Source organism: Cucumis sativus, chromosome 6 (assembly GCF_000004075.3).
Source record: "Cucumis sativus cultivar 9930 chromosome 6, Cucumber_9930_V3, whole genome shotgun sequence".
Lineage (NCBI taxonomy): Eukaryota > Viridiplantae > Streptophyta > Magnoliopsida > Cucurbitales > Cucurbitaceae > Cucumis > Cucumis sativus.
Genome location: NC_026660.2, coordinates 2492750 through 2510062, shown reverse-complemented (window position 1 = coordinate 2510062; position 17313 = coordinate 2492750).

Genomic DNA, 17313 nt, shown 5'->3' with positions numbered 1-17313 from the left:
ATATATTGAAATATATTTGTTGGGAAAATAAATGTAACATCCCAAATTTTTAAAGATTTTTTATTAATTATGTTCAAATTATTTGGGTGTTATTTTAAGGATTTGAGCTAAAATTTAATTATTGGGTTAAGATAATTTTGGTTGAAATTTATGATATTTTAAAATAAGTGACTCATTGGAGAATATTTTATTAATCAAATGAATTGATGGTGTGTGTTGATCTAGGGACTCGAAGGAAAACTTGTTTTGGTGGAATTGAAATTAATTAAGTATATATATAGTTGACTATTTGAAATTTTGTGGAATATGATATTAATTATTAGTTTTGTATAAATAATTAATATGGAAAAGTAAAGCTAAGATATGATAAAGACTATAATTACCATTGTTTGGAAAATAAATAATTGATGACGAGAGGTGGTTAATTTGATTGAATGAGAAAAGATGAGATATTTAATTAAGAGAGATTAATGATTTAAATAAATATACATGTTTATTATACATTATGTACTGAGAGAATAATAATGATAAAGAAGTATTATTATTATTATTATTTATGGTTATAAATGTTTAAGATTTAGGGCACTTACAAAAATAGTAAAAATTTATAATAATATGGTCCATGTGATAGATTTTCTAAATTGTAAACATAGCAAATTTAAAAGCTGATAACTTTCTGATAGCCATTTGATACATATTCGATAGTCATGTAATATCACTAATTACTTGTCATATTTGCAATATGCAAAAAGGATGTGTATAGCAAATTTAAAAGCTGATAACTTTCTGATAGCTATTTGATACATATTCGATAGTCATGTAATATCACTAATTACTTGTCATATTTGCAATATGCAAAAAGGATGTGTTATAGACTGTTTTTTCTAAATACTTTTGTCATTTGATGCAATTTTTCTTATGATTTTGTGCATTTAAAGATTTGTTGGGAAAGATAATGAAAAAAAAAATATATGTATATATTGATATTATATATATATATAGATATCCTAAAAGAAAAAGAAAATAATAATGATAAATATAATAATTATTATTTGAGTCTATAATTAGCATTGAAATACTTAGTTTGAAAAGAAAAGGAAAGAGAAAAGGTTCATCTTCTTTACTAAGATAACTGTCTGTCTGATGGTGCCTCACTAGCTTTGGTTAAGATTGGTGACTTAGGTACTCGTTTTGGATATTTATCGTGGAATTTTAATACTCATTAAAGGTTATTTAATTTAGACTTTAAATTAAGTTATTATTTGAATTGATTTTGGTTGATTGCCTTTGAAAAGTTCGTTTGAAAAATTTTGACGATTTAAATGATGAATTTTTCTCATCAAGAATCAATTGGTTTCAACCTCAATTTTGAGATCGAATTAATTGCAGAATATTTATTGTTAGTTAGAGAGTATTTTGTTTGACTAATCAAGTAAAACATTCTACCATTGGACCTTTAAACATGAACTTAAGAGCTTGCATGTATTTATTGTTGCGTTGATGTAGCTAAGATGAAGATGCATAATGTGCTATAGTTGATGAATGATATTGATCGATGGTATGTTACTAAGACATAATGTGCTAAATTAATGACCCTAAACCCCAAAATTTACAAACCCTTTGCAATAACAAATTCAGCCACGAACCAAGCTAATTATTATAAATATTACAAACAAAAAACTTAATTTATTTTTTTAAAACCATAATATATCATTTTAGTTCAATACAACTTATCTAATAAATTGACAAACTCACCATAATACAGACAAAGATAATGTAATGTCCCTGAAGTTTAACATCCAAGTTCTACGTCTCCTCGTTTTGGTGTTCCTGCTCTAAATCAATACGGTAGGATTCCACATTGTGGTTGTCTCGTTTTTATGGATTCGTCCTATTCGACATCTCGGGGTGTCATCGGGTTGGGTGTTGTTGTGGTTGATGAGAATGATTTTATTTTGAGGGTTGCAGCTAAATAAGTTCCAAGCCTGTTTGCTCCTTTGTTGGCGATTAAGGAAGGGCTTCGGTTGGCTCATGGCTTGCTTCTTGATTCCATGGTGGTGCTGTTGAATTGTCTTACTATTGTAGGTTTACTTTGTGGGAATTCTGATTCTAATTACTGAAGTTGGTGTCGTAGTGTGTGATATCAACACTATGTCTAATGTATTTTGGTTATTGGAGTTTCATCATATTGGCAGATTATTCAACAGGGCTGCTCATTCTCTTACAAAAAGGGCTCTGCTCACAGGCCTTGTTCATGGTTTAAACAATTTCCTTGTCGGCTGAAGGATGTTGGGAAATTGCCAAAAATAATAGTCCATTTTTAAGGGGTTGTGGGGTTTTAGGATTGATAGGGAGAAAATAGACTTTTAAGACAAAATATGATTGAAAAGTTCCATTTACCCTTAAATAAAATTTTCCCTTCTCTTTCACCGAGATCACAACAATCTCACCCTCTTTTCTCACTTGTTATCTTCTTCCTCTAACTTCTCTCTAACCTCTTTCAAACTCTCTTTCTCTTGACTATCTGTACTGTTATCTGCTTCATAATTCTTAAAGCATCATCAGAATTCAAATGGCATTGTTACCTTGGGATGTTATGAATTCCAAGTTCTTGAAGGTAGTTTGGATGCGCTTTCATTGATTGGTTTGTATATTTCAAAGTTAAGAATTGAGAACATGTATATTTATATTGGAAAATACTATGAGTTTTTGCATTAATGTTTCATATGGAAGAAAAAACGATGAGTCATTAGATAAAAAAACACTTTCATTTCTATCCTCCACTCTTGGGGAAAACAAAAAAAGTTTGGTGTTAATGAAAAGTTATTATCGGTTGGTTCGAGTTTATTTTTCTAGAGATGAGGATTTCCAAACAACCATTAAACTCAAATAAATTTGGGAATAATCATATTGAGTCTCGATAAATACAATATTGAAAAATGTATATCCGTGGTATTTAGGAAATTATAACGAAAAAATATAAAAGAAATTCTTTCTAATCTTCATATTCCTTATTCTATATTAAAATTATTACGAAGTGAAGGTTAATTTGAATGGTGGGAGAAAATAATTAAATTTAGGAGAGATTTTCAAAGACAATCAAATAAACTAAAATATTTATAACATATAGAGAAATTCTTTAAAGTGGATTTTTTAATTGAGTTTATGATTCCTTAATTAATGTGAAAAAATTAGTATGCTTTTATACACAAGGTAAGTTACCTGTTTTTTTAAAAAAATGAGTTGGGTGTAAGGAAACTCATAATTCCGTACGGCGGTCGTAATCAAGGATCAAAGTCAAGCTCTCTAAGTTAATTTTTTAACTTTTTACCATTAGGTCAATCTATGATGCTTACAATATTGTTTCTGTTTAATAAAGCCTTATATGTCAACACTTGTTTGGCATCGTTAGTCTTTGCGTTTTTGGTAGAGAGAGAGAAAATTTGCGTTAAGGTTTCGTTTGATGGCAACGTTTTCGCTAGAGAGAAAATTTGGGGTTTTTATTTAGTTTTATTTGCACGAGGGATAAAATTCAAAAAAAAAAAATTAATTTGAGGTTTTTTCATTTGGAAATGTTTTTAATGACACAAAAAAATTGTCGTTAATTAACGACGCAAAAGTTGTGTCAAGAAATAATCTATATTTTTATTTTCAACGACATGATTTATCTCACCCCACACCCCATGGGCCTATGCAAAATTGGAATATGCTAAAATAAATATTTGAAAAAAAAACTACACAAATAAGACTTCAACTCTAATTGAAAGGAGAGCTGATAAGCATAGTTACCACTAAACTACCTACAGATGTTAAGTATTAATTGGTTTTATTTATACATATTATATAAAGACAATAAAGTTGAGGGAGGGCTTGCCGCCTAGATCTATACTAAATATGCAGGTGTACACGAGATATGTGCGAAATGTGGTCAATAGGAAAAGATTTTGAAAGAGGTTAGAGAGAAGTTAGAGGAAGAAGATAACAAGTAGGAGAAGAGAGTGAGTTTGGTGTGATTTGGATGAAATAGAAGGGAACGTTTTATTCACGAGTAAATTGAACTTTTCACTCATATTTTATCTTAAAAGTCTATTTCATCCTAATCAATCCTAAAATCACACAATCCCTCAAGTGTCGCCTGTGATGAACATAAAATGGACAATGAATAAGTACAACTTCAATCTCATGCTTCCATTTTCTCCCCCACATTGAAAATGTTAGTTCAATTAAATACATTTTTTCACGACAGATTTTGATTTTGATCTTGATCTAGTAGTGTCTCCACTATTCCCAAATTGCAAACAAAATTTTTTCCAGAAAGAATGTATATCAAATGAGATAAATTAAAGGTTATTTTACGTAAATGTAACAAAATGCAAAAATATCTACGACCCTGTGTAACAAAAAAATCAAAGTCCACCAAGTTATCATTGGTTTTTATAAATTCCAGATTTGTCTTTTGCTGGTTTTAAATATGGTGGGATCATTCTTCACTTCACTTGTTTTCCTTTTTTTAGACTGTAAAAAATCGATTTTTTTCACGCATGTGTGACTGATTAATTGTAAGAGTATTTTTGCTATTTCACGTTATGGACTTGTGGACTTCTTTTAAAAAAATGTTCTACACGAAACAAACTATTTTTGTAAGAAGGATAGATTTATGTATCATTTGATAGTTCTTGAAAAGAGCTACTTTTGTAATTTTTAAAAGACAAATTGTATCATATGACAAACATTTAGAAAAAAATAGTTCATGGTACATCTTTTTCCGCATATTGTGAATATGACAAATATTTAGTAAGATCATATGATTATCGGAGGACTATCGTATAGCTGTTAGAGAGTTATCGACTTTAAAATTTGTTACTTTTACAATTTAGAAAATGTAGTGACATCGTATCTATTATCATAAAAGAAAATTTGATATTTTTGCAAACCCCTTTTCAAAATCATTTTGTAATTTTTCTCCACTTGAAACTTTGGTGTAATAATTCACTTGCGATAGCTCTAAATCAAACTCCAAATGATACACACATTCCTAAATGCACGATTTACTCGAGCCCTACGAATTAAGAACAAAACACATTAAACATCATGAGCAAAGTTGATTAAGGACATATAAATAGCTCTTTCTAAACCCATCACACAAATTTCGTTTAATAAAGTTTTCTATTTTAATTTGTAGTTTTTTAAAATTCATTTGTTTAATTTATTTTCCATAATTTTTCATCTTCTACTATATAAAAAAAAATTTGAATTAATTCTTATTCAAATCACAAACATAAAAACTACATTTTTATTTCAAGACTTTTTTTTTAAAACTTAAAATACACAAATATTTTAAAAAATGAAACACATACAAAAAAAAGAGTAAAATAAAATTATTATTATATCTCATAACATATCAATGTCTATATATTTATTAAGTTCAAGTGAGAGATTTAACACCCTTGATTTTTGTTTCATCCATAAGCATATATAAGTTCATTTATGCTGAAATGGGTAACATCAAAGTATTAATAATAAGATTTGAATCAAAATTATGATTAGATTAGTAATTAAAGCACAAAAGAGTTGGTTCATAAAAATGTTAACCATTTAAAACGTTTTTTTAATTTTTTTTTAATAATTCAGCAAAGAAAGGATTTAGTTGTATACATGTGTCTACCACGCTATTATTGCACATATTGTACACATTCCCTAATTTAATTAATACATATAGTAGGGATTCTGGCAGGATTAAGAATATAACTAATGGTTTTATCATTTTTGTGACAAATGAATTAAGAAAATAATTAACAATGATAATAATTAGGTTAAGTTGCTGTTGTTTAATGGAAAAAACTCATCTTAATTACATAATTGGGCACTGTGCATGTGCCTAAACAGTAGCCCATCCCATTATTGAACCAATATTTCTCTATTAAATCATAATCTAAGCATCTTATTTAAAGAAAGTAAATCAAACTTTCTTATGGAACTATTTTTATTCAAAATAATTAATGTTAATTAATACTAATTAATATATCGCAATACAGGTTTGGAGTGAGATTTAAAGTTATTAATACTTTAATTAGCTTGTAATCAAATAAAAAAATCCCATAGTATTGATGGTCATGGTAATCAAATCAAACAATTCCTCATATTTTCATAAGTTTGTTCTCAAATAATGGAAACGGTTTCTTAATTCTTTTTCTTTTTCTTTCCAATTTATTAATCTCCTTCCCATATTATTACTTATGTATTCATTTTACAATATTCAGATTATTAATTTAAATATTTTCCATCTTTTTATTTCCTGCTCCATAATTTTTTTCCTTCTTCATTTCTCATTTTCTTTTTTTTTCTTGGTACATTAAGATGATATTAGTAATAATCTAAATAATCGTGTACCAATATCTAAACGATCAATTGTCTAATAAAATAGACCATTATTATTAGTAGATTATTTAATTTTGGTACAAAATCGTTTAAACTAGATAACTACGACTAGTTTAGAATTGTTTAAATTAGAATTCAATTTCTCAATTTTGCTCGTCCCAAACACATATTTAAAACACTTTAAATACAATTATGTTTTTATTTAATCTCTAGTTTTCACAATTTTGTTGTTAGATTCTCTACCAAGCACAGGTTCAGATCCCCAAACCCTTTAAATTCATTAGTTGTTTTTTTAGTGCCTTTAAAAAGCCTCTTTGAAGTAATTGATTAGTCTAAATTTTCACTATTAATTCCTCTTCTATGAGATGATCATTTGCAAAAAAGAAGGGGAAAAAAGAAAAGAGTTTCAACTTTATAAGGTGTAGAATTCATAGAAATATGCATGCACACATAATTATGATATCCACAAATAATCCAACTTCACTTTCATCAACTTTTGTCTAAATTTCGCACATAAAAAGGTAAAAAAAGCAATAATGTTTAATCCCTCTTTTTCCATTCCAACTTTGATTAGATCGTTTAGTTCAAAAGGGGCAATATGTAATGATAAGAAAATCTATATTTCTTTTGAATATTTGACAAATATTGATATATATCTCTCCACAACCTTTGTGTTATATCAACTAAAATACTCTAAAATACTAAGGTTTCATTTGGTTCTTATTTAATTCTTCTTTTCTTTAAAAAATTAAGCCTATAAATATGATATCCACCTCCCTCTCTTATTTTGATATTGCTTTTATCCATGTTTCCAAAAATATAAAAGATCAAGTAAAAATTTGAACAATAAAAAAAGTAGATTTTCTATTTTGTTTTTTATTTCGAATTTGAGAAAAGGAAAATATATATGCATAACTTTTCATTAAAAAAAATGTAACAAGAAAAAAATATGACCTAAATTGATGATTGAATTAATTTAAACTTTGAACCTTTCCATTTTCAATTTAAACATTTTTTTTTAGATTTTGGCTGATCAATATTCGGAAAACTTATTATTTGAATCAATTTAAATTGAACCTTCACTTTCATAGGCAATGCAATTTAGACTTGTCACCATTCCATATTATCATTGAAAAACTTTCATGTTCTTTAAATGTTAATTAGTTTTTCCAAGATATGAACAATTAGAATTTGTTTAAATACTTAAAAGGAGAACAAAATTAACCCATTTAGGGTCCATTTTGATAATGTTTTTTTTTTTCGTGGATTTTCGTCTTTCTCTCGTCGACTCTATTCTTTAGATCTCAATCTTCATCTCGTTCTCCATAATATTACAAGAAGACTTTCATATCTAAGTTTGATAATTTTATTTTTTTATGTTTAATGGAGTACATATATTTTTGTTTGATGTTTAATTGAATTAAATATGAATAAAATAAATAATAAATTTCAAAGAAAATCAGCAAACAAGAAACATTTATCTAAACACATTTTCTGTTTCTGTTTCTTTTTTTTTTTCTTCAAGAAATAAGAAACAGAAATAGTTATTAAACGCATTCATGTTTCTTTTTCTTAAAAAAGAAGGAACGAAAAATCAGAAACATGGAACAAGAAACAACAAATAGGAAACGAAAACTTTACTAAACAGACTGTTAATTAACACTGAAAAGTCTAAATTAATCCATTTCTATGAAAGATGAGGGGTTTAGTAGTGCTTGATACAATTTAAGCTTCACACACAATTTTTCCAAATGAAATGTAATTAGAAGATATAAATTTATACTTACAAAAAGTTTAGAAATTCAAATTGATATAATTATAAGTTTTTGTTTTAAACTTTAGTAATATCAATAAATATTTTGTTTTGGAGTCCAACAATGGATTATAAAAGTAGTTAAATAAAAATGAGTAAATCAAATTTCTTCTCAATCATAAACTATGCATTTTCCAACTCCTTCCATAATTGAGTTGTAGACAATTGAACAAATTAAAGCAATCTTTCTAAGATCACCTATTTGCATTTATATGTATCTTTATGACAATTTTTTAATTTCATTTCACACTTTGGATAAAGAAACACATTAATTCTCTTAATAGTTACCCAAAAACATGAGATTCTTTGTTAAATTTGTTTTGATTTACAGATAAACCTTAGTTCAGCTCTAACATTTGTAGGTACTGAAAATGAAAGATAAAGAGTTCAAATATCTAATCCTAATTTGTATTTTAAAAATTGTCTCTTCATTCTTATCTTATAATTAACATTTTCATAGCTTATAAATAACATACATTATGAATTAGATTTAAATATACATTTTGATGTTGAAGTTATTGCAAACATCTTATAATTAATCGTTTTATTTTATTTTGGAAAAAGAAAATTTGTATCCAATGCTTTTCACGTTTTTAGAAATAAAATTTTATTGAAATATTTTTAAAAATAGCAAAATAAATTAAAATATTTACCGGCTATAGCAAATTTTTTGATTCTATCATTGATAATCTTTTATCACTATAGCATATCAATGACTATCAGTGATAAAATGTGATAGAATTTACTTCAGGTTGTAAATATTTTGTAAAATATACTATTTTTTAAAAAAATTCAATTTAAAATTTAAGTTTCTTTCACGTCCAAAAATAATTTAGCAATTATTGAAAATATAACATATTTATAAATATTAAAGGTTTTTTTTATTGTTGATTATCATTTAAAAGAAATAAAAGCTTGCAAATGATCAAATGAATATAATTTTTATTACTCCATAAGTATTTTAAGAAAAACAATCATCACGAATTGACCTAGCGGTCACACAATAGTAATACGCGCATTTTTTTTAATATCGATCACATGGGTTGGCATGCACGCACTTAAGTACTGACTTCCTATTCATACTTAAAAATTTGACAAAATCATTATTTGTTCTTCCAATCTATTCATAAAATCTAGCACAATATTTTTATAAAAAATAAGTTAAAACAAATAGTTCGAAGGTTTCAAATCTATTATTTGACACTATGAATGACTAAGGACGGTATCTCACCCATATTATCTTATTAAAATCCCTCTACCTTGAATAGTGAAAGACAAAAATCTTTGTTTTTTCTTTACTATTTACTTCACTCACATTCATCAATTGTTGATTATTTCATAACACAAATGAAGTTAGGTTTTCAAGTAAGAGAATAAAAAAACTGAACTTAAAATTTCATTCTTCCTTAGGAACAATATTAAAATTTCATCAATCAAATTACAAATGGAAAGAAAAAAGAACCCAAAGGTAGCCCTGTAGTATATAGAATATATATTACGAAGTTGGAAAATTAAGTTAAAGGGAGAAACTTGTTATGAAGTACGAAAATGCTTTTAGATGTTAACTTCAGCACTTAAAAAAATCTGGCCTCCATTTTCTGAATTATGAGTTTAAGATCCTCTTTGTGGGCTCCCTCTAAGATTTGGTGACCTTTTTTTTCTTTAGGAATGGTGGCCATTTTTAGTTGCATATGAAAGTTTTCCAGCTAATAATCACCATTGATGTGAATCGGTAGATTTGAATATCAAATTGGTAAAGGATGTTATTCATCTAATATTTTTAGGCATGGAATAATTGTTCTAAGAAATAAGCCAAATGGCATTGTTTTTAGCATGCGAGAGTTGGTACATTTGTATCTATTGAATCTCTAACTTTCCAAATTTTTATTTTTAAGGATCTAAACTACTAGATAACATAGAGTTTCATATCTCAAGATGGTGCTTCTTATTTGTTCATAATTCTCGAGTTGAATCCAATTTTTTGTTTTTTTTTTTTCGAAACGGAATGCTCCTTTGGACTTCTATGACTTTAACATCGTATTATATGTAATACTTTATTTCTTCTGAAAGATAATTAATAACGAGATGAGTAACTCACATCCATCTTATTATCAAAAGATCCTCCACATATAAACTTATTTCATCAATGGTAATTTTGTTATGATAAAAAAAAATGATAATATATGGCCATAGACTGAATGGGTCCTTCTAAGAACAAGTGATTAAAGTCCATTTATCATGGTTTGGCTTTCATGCCAAGTTCAAGTACTATATTGGTTCTTCCGAAAGCATTCCAATTTTAGGGAAAGGAAAATTATCAATGCTGACGGTTACATCAACTTTCTTAGACTTGGTTTGATTGACGGAACTAGGTGTTGGAGAAATTTCAACATACAAATATTTTTTTAAAAAATAGAGGATCTTTCTACGTATAAAATGGAGCGTTGAGAGATCTGAGTAACTCCTAACTTCGCGTCTGCACTTTTTATGTAATTTTTAGATTCAAATTGATACTTAGATATTTTTCAGGTGGATTTGAAAGCTAAACTGATGTTATTCATTTTTTACGTAGATGGATGAAATGGTACCTTCGCACACAAAGTTCAAAGATGAAGCTCAATTTCATGATGCTATATAATCCTCAACACTTAAATGAATTTTGTATTCTGCAAATGTTGTATAGTTGCTAATTACACATTTGAATTTCAATAATAAAAGTCATTATTCCAAACATAAATTATACATTATTTCATGTAAAAATTTTAATGTTGTTTCTTATAACAGTAAAGTTATATGAAAAACCTTTAAAAAGGTTATCATATGTCAAAAGAAAGCATTAAAACCTCTATGTATATATATATATATAGATATGATATAATAGCCTTGAGAAAAAGTTATCATATGTAAAAAGAAAGCACTAGGTGAAGGCTATTATATAGAAACGATAACATTGAGACCAAACTATTATAGGTTAAAGATAGCTTTAAAGATTAATGCTATTGAATGTTTTCATAGCCATGCGTACATGCTATAGCTTCATACTCTATTATAGCATCCATCATAGCTCTACGAAAAGGCTTTAAAAAGTTACAGACTTTTAATAACTTGGGCTGTCAGAACCTTCAAAAAAGGCTATGAAAGGTCTTTTATAGCCTTTTTTGTTAGTTATCGTAAGCATTATTTCTTGTAGTGTTAGGATGTTAGTTTATTGAATTTAGGTTATTAAGACAAAGCTAATAATATAATCAATAATGCTTATTGAAATAATAATAACAACATTTTATTAATTAATAATGGTCGATGAATTATATTTACTATCTACGAGTTTTAGGACATAAATTCCAACAAACTCTCACTTGGACTAAACTCTAGTCTCTATAAGTTGTATATAATAAAGTAATCCTCAAACATTCGAAATGGTAAAATGCACAAGTATATTACATAAAACGTATATATACAAACACAATAATCTAAGGCATCCTAATACCCATTACACATCTCTCACTTGCCCTAGATTACCTAGTGTACATATCTCGTAGACCCAAACTTTCTAGATGACCCTCGAACACTTTAGTCGTGAGAGTCTTCGTAAATGAATACTCAATTCGTCAAGGAAAATACCAAAATGATCCATAATTAATTGGCACCCAGCGTGCATAATATATTTGGTAACCAATAATTTAGTTTGGCTATTGTTTGCTAAACGATCGTTTAGATTTGGCTACCCAAATCTAAACAATTTTTTTCAAAATTCTTTGTACACGATCATTTATATTTGACTATTTTTTATACACGATCTTTTAGATTTGGTCATTTAAATTTGGGTAGCTAAATTTAAATAATTTTTCTCAAAACTTTTGGTACACGATCGTTTAGATTTTATGGTTTAAATTTGGGTAGCCAAATTTAGACGATTCTTTTTAAGATTCTTTGATACACGATCGCTTGGATTTGACTATTTTTTGTACACGATTGTTTATATTTGATCATTTAAATTTGGATAATCAAATCTAAACAATTTTTTAAAATATTTTTTTGGTACACGATCGTTTAGAATTGATACATAATCGTTTAGATTTGACTACCCAATAACCAATGATTTTCTTTCATGATGTTTTATATTTGGCATATGATCTTGAACAGCCAAATAATAGTTTTTAAAAACAAATAGATCTTTTATATTTTGTACACGATCTTACACCAAATAACAGTTTGAAAAAAAAAATTATAGATCTTTTTCCCTTTCTTTATTAATTTTAATATATATATTCAATATTTTTTTAATTTGTTTTTTATTTTTTTCTTCTCTCAATTTTTCATAATTATATGTTAATTTACGGAAATTTTTTTAAAATAGTAGATTTTACAAAATATCACAACCTATAGCAAATTCTAATAATAATAGTTATTGATATGCTATAGTGATATAATCCAAAATTTTGTTATAGCTTGTAAATATTTTAATTTATTTTGCTATTTTAAAAAATGCTCTTTAATTTAATTTGGAATATTTTTGTTAATTTATTACTTGATTTTCAAATTTTAGATCTAATTTCAAAATTTCTTTTCTATTTAGATATATTGATTTTCTATTTTATATTTATATGGAGAAATTTTCATAGATATAGCAAAACACCAAAATATTTATGTCCCCTGTAACAAAATCAAAAAGTCCATGAAATTGGCTATTTCTAAAAAATATTTCAGGTTTGCTCTTTCTTTTCATCTTCTTTCTTCTACAGTTTTTCTTTTTTTTTCCATCTTCTGTTTTTTTTCTTCTTTCGTGATTTCTTTTTCTTTCAAATTGTTATTTGGTTGTTCAAGATCAATATACCAAATATAAAATATCTTGAAAAAATCATTGGAATATTGGTACATAATCGTCATTTAGATTTGACGTTTAGATTTGGGTATACAAATCTAAATGATCGTGTACCAAAAAAATTTAAAAAAATTGTTTAGATTTGGCTACCCAAATCTAAACATCGTGTGCCAAAGAGTTTTTTAAAAAATCGTTTAGATTTTGGTATCCAAATCTAAACGATCTTGTAGCAAAGAATGACCAAATCTAAATGATCATGACAAAAGAAATTTGAAAAAAATCGATTTGATTTAGGTAGCCAAATCTAAACGATCTTGTTACAAGATCGTGTAGCATAGAATCTTGAAAAAAAATCGTTCAGATTTGGCTATCCAAATCTAAACGATCGTATAGGAAAGAATAGTCAAATATAAATTATTGTTTCCGAAATATATTACAAGTGCTAGATACCAATTAATCATGGGTCATTTTTGGTATTTCTCATTTTGGGCCTCTTGGCTTTTTCCATTCTTGAAATTGTTCTATTTTAGCGCTTTATTATGTTTTTGAAAAGACCCCTAGATTATTTATATTACTTCATATTTAAGTAACTAGTAGTGTTTTTTTTCCCTAAAATATAACAAACTGCCAAAATATTGATATGGTATAGAACAACTTCAAAAACAAAAAAAAAAAACTCACAACCCCACCATGAAACATACAAACAAATGCCCCGCCATTAATTGACCACTCACACACGTATTATATTTGGATAAGATCGTTTAGATTTGGCTACATTATGGTTTAGATTTGGCTACATGATCGTTTAAATTTGGCCACACAATCATTTATATTTGCCTACACAATCGTTTATATTTAGGTACCCAAATCTAAATATTTTTTTTCAAGATTCTTTGTTACAGGATCGTTTAGATTTTGGTACTCAAATCTAAATAATCTTTTTCAAGTCTCTTCGATTTAGATTTGGCTAGCTACACGATCCTATCCAAATCTGAACAATTCTTTGTACACGATCGTTTAAATTTCGCTATACAACGTTTAACGATTTTTTTCAAGATTTTTGGTACACAATGGTTTGGATTTGGGAATGATTGTTTTTCAAGATTCCCAAATCCCAACGATTTTTTTCAAGATTTTTTGGTCAGATCTAAATGATCATGTACCAATATGCAACGATTTTCTTTATGATTTTTTTAAAGATATTTTATATTTGGTACAAGATCTTAAACCAAATAACAATTTTAAAAAAAATACAAGATTTATGATTGATTGAAAATAAATATCATGATTTCAAAAAATATAAAAGAAAAATTGTAGAAGAAAAAGAAAATAAGGATGATGGAAAGGGAAAAAAAATTGGAGAAGAAGAGAAGAAAGAAAATGGAAATGAGGAGAAACCTAAAACAATTTTTTTAAAAAATAACTGATTTTATGGACTTTTTTATTTTGTTACACATGCCATAAATTTTTTATATTTTGTAATAATATTTATGAAAATTAACCTAGTTAATATATATAGATTAAAGAGAACCATACATTTTTGTTCCATAAACAATAAATATATAGATTGTTTACATTACACCAAGTCTAAAAAGTTAATATATAAATAAAAGGAAAAACTACAAGTTTTCGATCAAATTTTATTTGGTTTCTACCCATTTGAAAATGGTACACTTCTAACTTATTATCTTTTTCTTATAAAAAATAGAACAAAACGTTAAAATATTTATCCGGAACAATTTAGAAAATACAAAAAACCTACAAGTCTACAATGATAAATATAAAAAATGACATGTGATTAATTGACATCCAATACGCATAATATATTTGGAAAACGTTCATTTAAATTTGACTATTTTTTTCCTACCGATCATTTTGATTCGATCGTTTAGATTTGATACACGATCGTTTAGGTTTGACTATTCTTTACTACACGATCGTTTACATTTAATCGTTTAAATTTTGGTAGTCAAATCTAAACGAATTTTTTCAAGATTTTTTGTACACGATAGTTTAGATTTGGCACATGATTGTTTAAATTTGGGTAGCCAAATCTAAACAATTTTTTTAAAAAAAATTTTTGGTACACGATCGTTTTTGTTTAAATTTGATACATGATTATTTATATTTGGAACAGAGTCATTTAAATTTGGCTATGCAAATCTAAACGATTTTTTAAAAGTTTTTTTTGGTACAAGATCGTTTAGATTTGACTATTTTTTGTACACGATCATTTAGATTTAACAATCTAATAACCGAACAATTTCTTTCCAGATATTTTATATTTGGCACACAATCTTAAACAATCAAATAACAGTATAAAAAAATAGATTTTTTTATATTTGGTACACGGTCTTGAACTAAATAACAGTGAAAAAAGTTACATAAGAAGAGAAAAAGATGATGGAAATAAAAAGAAAAATGTGAAGCTTGCAAAATAGCAAAAACAATTATGGTAATAGATCCTGTCACTTACATTTTCAAATTTTCAAAAATAACAAATTTAAAAGAAGATTATTGTCATATTACCGTTTAATTACCACCATATTTGCTAAATTTACAATATACAAAAAAAGATGTGTTATGAATTGTTTTTTCTAATTTTTTTTTGTCATCTAATACAATTTTTCAAGAAAAATTGCATAAAAAAAGATGAAAAGGACAAACTGAAATATTAAAAAAAAAATACAGAAAAGAAAAAGAGGATGAAAAGAAAAAGAAATCGAAACGGTGAAAATGAAAGACAAATTTGTAATATTTAAAAATGGTCAGTTTTATGAACTTTTTCATTTTGTTACACGAACGTAAATATTTATGTATGTTCGTTATATTTATAAAAATTAACCTTCATTCAACTTACCTCTAATTTTCAAAATGTTATAATTTTATAATTTTATTTTTGAGTCAAACCACTCGTTATCGGTCAACAAGTGAAAAACGTTTTCCAGCCGCTCTCCTTCCTTCGTCCATGGGTTTAGATTTGGTACAGGCTACCTAAATCAAAGGGAAATTGCATAGGATAACATTTTGAGAATATGATATAGCAATTATAGCATATTGTTTTAGAATTTTGCAAATATGACAAAATTTTCACTTCTTCATCTTAAATTTAATATTATTCATAAACTACTCTTAACTTATTTCTCTTCCTTTTTTTAATGTCCTACTCATTATTTATTTATGCTTCCACTTTTTAAGGCCCTAATTATTTGTTTATTCTTATACTAGAAAAATTATTTATTCTCTCCGTCTTAATCTTAATTTTAAAATATCAATAGTACAATAATTGTAATATGAATAATATAATATAATGATTGTTGATTGGAGTAATTTAACTTCATTTGTGCTTTTTTTTTTTACTTTCTTCGATGTGTATTTTGAGTTGAATTTGATTCTAAATAATTTTGTTTTATTTTTTTACATTAATTTGTTGGTTTTACTTTGTCTCAATTTCGTATGTCAGTGTTGTAATATATTTATATTATATGTATTAGTTGGTTAATATACTTACTACGTGATTTTCATTTTTTCAAAATTTAAGCAGTTCATTAGAGTATTATTAATTATATAAATGATATAACTCAATGTATCATTATCAAGTATATCAACAATATATTGTTAAAGCATATCAATAAAGTGAATCATTATCAAGTATATGAATTGAGTTTACAAGTGTATACCAATAGTATATCAAGTGTATAAGTAGGACTTCAAGCATATCAAATACATTAAATCAATCAATTGTACAAGTGACGAATACTAAATGTATATGCAGTGTATCAGATGTTTTAAACATATATTAGTATGTTTCGGTATCGAGTGTATCAAAGAGTATCAGGTGCATCAGGTGTATCAATCAAATGTATCGAGTGTATCAAAAAATATCAGGTGTATCAAGGAGTGTATTAGATGTATCAAACGTGTATAAGGTATCAAACGTATATTAGTAACGAGGGCATTTGTGACATTTTACCTCTTGATGTGTGGACTAGACTTCGTTTTTGCCATTTTTGCAATAATAGAATGTATATGCTATGGACTTAATTATTGTAACTTATTTTGTCATTTTTGCAAGTGTCCCTAAATCAAAACCCCTCGACAAACTTTTAACTTTCCCGTCAAGCCCACCATTTATTGGAATCACACCAGCCAGCCACCAGCGACCGACCACAAACCAGACTCCAACGCCGGTTCTTTGTGTTGGTCTCAGTCCATGGCAACCGATAAACCCCTTCTTCGTCAACTTCTTACATTAATGGCTCCACCGCCACCCACAACCTGAAATTGCCCATATATCATG